Source organism: Phalaenopsis equestris, unplaced genomic scaffold (genome assembly GCF_001263595.1).
Source record: "Phalaenopsis equestris unplaced genomic scaffold, ASM126359v1 Scaffold000123, whole genome shotgun sequence".
NCBI classification, from domain to species: domain Eukaryota; kingdom Viridiplantae; phylum Streptophyta; class Magnoliopsida; order Asparagales; family Orchidaceae; genus Phalaenopsis; species Phalaenopsis equestris.
Window position 1 is genome coordinate 1,884,465 of NW_018164565.1, and position 4,970 is coordinate 1,889,434.

Below are 4,970 nucleotides of genomic sequence, written 5' to 3' on the forward strand. Positions count from 1 at the left end.
CCCCTGGTGAGATCTTTCTGGTTTTTCGTTTTAGGCGTTACTCTCGCTCTCGGTTTTCTTCTCTCGTCTTCTTCCTCTCGCTACGGTCATGGATAAAACTTACGCTGGGGTCACTGTAGGGATTTCGTCTTCTGGGTCGCCCCCAAAGTTTGCTTTCCCTTCCTCTTACCATGATTCTCTCATTATTGGGGTGATAGTAGCTTCATTAAACCTCAAGGTCGTAAGGGGGGTAAAAACGCGCTTTTCCTCTCTGATTCTGAGAACTCTATTCTCGCCACTGCTTGTCGTTTCCATTTGATTGGCAAATTCCTCTATGGTTTGCCGAAATATGATTTTCTGTTGAAGAATTTTGAGTTGTTAAAATTTTCGGGAGGTTGGAAGATCGGGGCCTTGGATAGCCGACATATTTTGATACAACTTTCCAATGAAGACGATTATGCAAAGCTTTTCGCCCGTAGAATTGTTCACTTAAGTGATGTTTGAATGAAGGTCCTTAAATGGACAATCGACTTTGACCCCAAAACCGAGCTCCCTGTTATCCCTGTCTGGCTTAAACTCCTTGGTCTGAAAGCGCATTTGTTTAATCACGAAATTTTATTTTCAATTACTGCCATGTAAGGGAAACCTCTAATGCTTGATGCTCATACCTTCAATCTCACAAGGCCCTCGGTTGCTAGAATATTAATTGAGAGAGATATAACCTTACCTCCACCGGAGGATATTTGGATACTCTACTCATACAGGTTACTGGCAGTCGGTTTTGCTTGAAAAACATCCATATTACTGTAGGCACTGTAGCATCTTTGGTCATGACTCTAAGCATTGCTTCCATTTACATCCTGAATTAAGGAAATTTCCTACCCATCGACCGCCCCCTGGAGAACACAAATCTGCTCTCCCTACACTCTCACAACCATCTATGCAGACTGTGGATGCTGTGGTGGTTTCGGTTGACCCTCTTGCTGAGGATGTTGCGGTGGATGTTGTGGCGGTTGAAGGCTCAAATGACTTGTCTGTCCCGCCCAACCTTCCTCTTCTGATCCCTCCACTCACATTATCTCTTCACAGTAGGATCCATCAGCAATTGCTGTCTTTGCCCTTGAATCTGAATGGCGAGGGAGAAGGAAATCTGAACTACCGAAATTACCACAATCAAATACTACTGATGTCACTTATCACTCAGAAGGTGAGCACTGACACCTACCCTCTAGGATTGCTAGAGGGGAGGGTGTCATGGGCCATAATGCTCAATGTTTTGGTGTGGAACATTAGAAGAGTGGCGAACCCTCACTCCTTTAATCGTTTAAAGCATTTATGTGTGGTCCATAAACCTGACATCCTTGCTATTTTGGAGCCTTTTGTTTCAATTCATAAAGATAACATCATCAAGAGGTTCAAGAGGTATTCACATTTCTGCAATGTGAACAACAAAATTTAGCTTTTTTGGAAGAAGAATATCACTGTTAATATCATTGATGACAATGTGCAATATGTTCTCATTCAATATTAATTTGAACTGTTTTCAGGTTGGGCTACGTTTATATATGCTAGCTATCACTTAAGGGATAAATTCCTTCTTTGGCAACAACTTACTCATATGGGGGCCGAAATAAATGATAATTGGTTCGTTGGAGACAATCCAAATATGATTATGTCGCCTACAGAAAGATGGGGTGGTGCTAAGGTTGACACAAATCTTATTAATCGTTTCTGTGATCATATTGAGGAAGCTAACCTTTATGATTTAGGTTTCTCTGGTCCTCCTTACACTTGGTGGAGAGGTTTCATGTTACAACGTTTGGATAGATTCTTGGGAAACTCTCAGTTTTTGAGCTATTATAATATTATTCAAGTCAAACATTTGAATCATACTGCTTCGGATCATAATCCGATCCTGCTTACTTTAGCTTTTCATGCCAAGCCTTCTCGATATCATTTTAAATTTCTTAATGTTTGGGCTACTCACACCACTTTCATTGACTTGATTAAACAAGTTTGGGTCTCTAATGGAAGTGAGAATTCATGACTTACGTTGTGGCAACTGCATAAGAATGTGGCTTTTCATTTAAAAAGATAGAACATTGACACTTTTGGTAATGTTCACTCTAGGGTGCTAAAGGCCCAACAAGAGGTGGATGATTTAGAGGCTCAGGTGATTGCTACTCCTACTCCCGATCTTGGATCTAAACTCGCGGATGCTCACCACACCCTTTTAGAAGAAATCTCTATTGAAAAAGATTTCCTCAGACAGAAAGCTTGTGATAATCATTTTAAGAATGATGCAGAAACACCAAATACTTTCATGCCACTATCAAACATCGCCGTAACATAAACACCATTATCAAGATTGTTATCGATGAGGGCTCCACTCTTACTGATGCTGATCAGATTGGATCTAATGCATCTGATTATTTTTCTTCTCTGTATGTTGATACTTCACCCATCACTGATATTATTTCTGATTATTTTGAAGACCAAAAAGATATGATCTCCAATCTCTTTGTCGGACCCCCCTACTGAGTTGGAAATTTTCAATGCCTTTAAAGATATTAGCTCACAGAAGGCTCCTGGCCCTGATGGTTTCACCTCCACTTTTTATATTTCTTGTTGGGACATTGTTAAGAAGGAAGTAGTGCTGGCTATTCAAAGTTTTTTCCAGGGATTTGACCCTACAAAGTATTTCCTGCCCTGATTGTTCTTCCTAAGTCTACCGCTAAATCACATTGGAAGGATTTTAGGCCCATATCATTAACCTCGGTCATATCTAAAATCATTAATAAAGTGATTGTGACTCGCCTCCAATCTCATCTTTCTTCTCTTATTTCTCCTCAACAATCGACCTTTATTAAAGGTCGTGACATTTCTGATAATATTCTGTTGGCACAGAAAATCTTACAGGATCTTGATAAAAATTGCAGGGGTGACAATCTGATGATCAAACTTGGATCTCAAAAAAGCCTTTGATACCTTGAATTGGGATTTCATCGTCAATGTTCTCAAAGCTAGAGGTTTTAATACAAGTTTTTGCTCCTTGAATAAAAGATGGCTCGCCAACAATTATTATTCTGTCTTGGTCAATGGAAACTCTTATGGTTTTTTCATTGCTTCTCGGGGCATCAAACAGGGAGAGCCTCTTTCTCCTATTATTTTTATTTTAGCTTTTGATTATTTCTCTAGGATGCTTAATAGTTTCCAACTCTCACATCCACATGTTCAGTATTCCAACAAAGCTAAAATGATGGTCTCTCACCTTGCTTATGCAGATGATGTTATTATTTTTACTAATGCTTCTAAACTTGTCATAAAACAAGTGATGAGACTTTTAAAAGATTTCCAAAGCTGCTCCGACCTTCGTTTCAATAGTGACAAATGTCAATTGTTTTTTGGCAAACAGGTTAAGCAACATATTATTCAATGGGGTGTTATGTTTACAGGTTTTCAGAATATCTCTCTTCCCCTTAAAATATCTTGCTGATAAGGGGGAGAAGGAAACAGGTGCATATGGATGATGTGATTGATAAAATCAAGCGTAAAGTGAATGATTGGAGAAATGTCTTTCTTTCCACTGGGGGCAGGATCTCTTTAGGTTCTAGTGTTCTCCAGAGCATTCCTTTATATGCTTTGCAAGTGTGAGCATTCCTTTATATGTTTATATGCTTTGCAAGTGTTCAATCCCAAGAAAAAGTGTTATTTGTACTATGGAGAAACTCTTTAATAAATTTCTTTGGGTGAGGAATGGTGCAAAGAAAATCTGGAGTACTTGGCATAAAGTTTGTAAGTTTAAAGAGGCTGGTGGTCTCGATTTTAAAGCACTAAAGCATACTGTGGAAGTGAACCTCTGTAAGCTTTGGTTCAAATTTAGATTGGGTTCCACTCTTTGGGCTATGTTTATGAGGCTAAAATATTGTGCTAATATTCATCCTTCCTTGGCCTCTTGGAAGGTTCGAGATTCTCGTATTTGGAAAGCTATGGTGAATGCTAGAGATACAACAAATGGTTTCATTTTTTGGGATATTGGAGAGGGGAGCATTTCCTTCTGGAATGAAAATTGGGGGTTTTCTCACAATTCTGGTTTATCTCACTCCCCTCATTCTAACTCTTTATTGGTCTCTGATTTCTTTGATAATGAAGGTTGGGATTTTTCTAAATTATGCTCTACGGTTGAGGAACAAAATGCAAAGCATATACTCACAATTCCCATCACTCCTACTCATAGAGATCTCCCCAAGTGGAAAAGAAGCAATTCTCTCTCAATTTGCAAGCTCATTTATGACACTCTACACTCACATCGTGACTGTGGATATGGGGAAAAATGGATTTGACATAAATATTTATCTTCTTCTATATCATTTTTTCTTTGGCATTATCTTATGTCGTTAATCCCATTGAATGACATTCTTAAGCTTAAGGGTTTGAAATTAGCCTCTAGATGCCCTATGTGTAGAATGACGGAGGAGGATATAACACACATTTTCTTTGAGTGTGCTTTCTCTTTGGAGGTCTGGGATATGATTGACCCTCACTTTGGTTTCTCTAGGACACATAGAGGATCTTTAACTAGTTATCTATGACAATGGAACGATTTTGATGCCTGTAAGGGGAGGTTTCCCCTCCCTTTATTGGTTTTGTGGTTCCTTTGGAACTCGAGAAATAGTTTTAAATATCACACCTCTCCCCCCTCAATTACTATGGTTGTTGCATATGTGATTGTCTATTATAATAAAGCTTTAAGAGCTAGCTCTTCCGTGGTTAAAACTACTAAGGTCCCTCGACTTATTTGTGGGCTCCCCCGCATGCTAATTATGTGAAATTAAATGTTGATGGCTGTTGGCATGCTAACTATGCTGCGGTTTGGGGTTTATTTAGAAATTTTGAGGGGAAATGCCTTGTCTTTTTCGCTTCCCCAGTTATTATCGAAACTTCTTTGGTTGTTGAATGTTGGGGAGTCTTTTTGGCTTTAGTGGTGGCCA

At 39.1% G+C, this 4,970-nt stretch overlaps 1 protein-coding gene across 1 annotated transcript in view; it reads right to left on the reverse strand.

The window, feature by feature from the left end:
* The window catches only part of LOC110021221 (cleavage and polyadenylation specificity factor subunit 1), a gene marked incomplete at its 5' end in the record, with an annotated part of 57,252 nt that overhangs the window by 6,932 nt on the left and 45,350 nt on the right, over nucleotides 1-4,970 (reverse strand). The gene's annotated exons all lie outside the window — the stretch shown is intronic.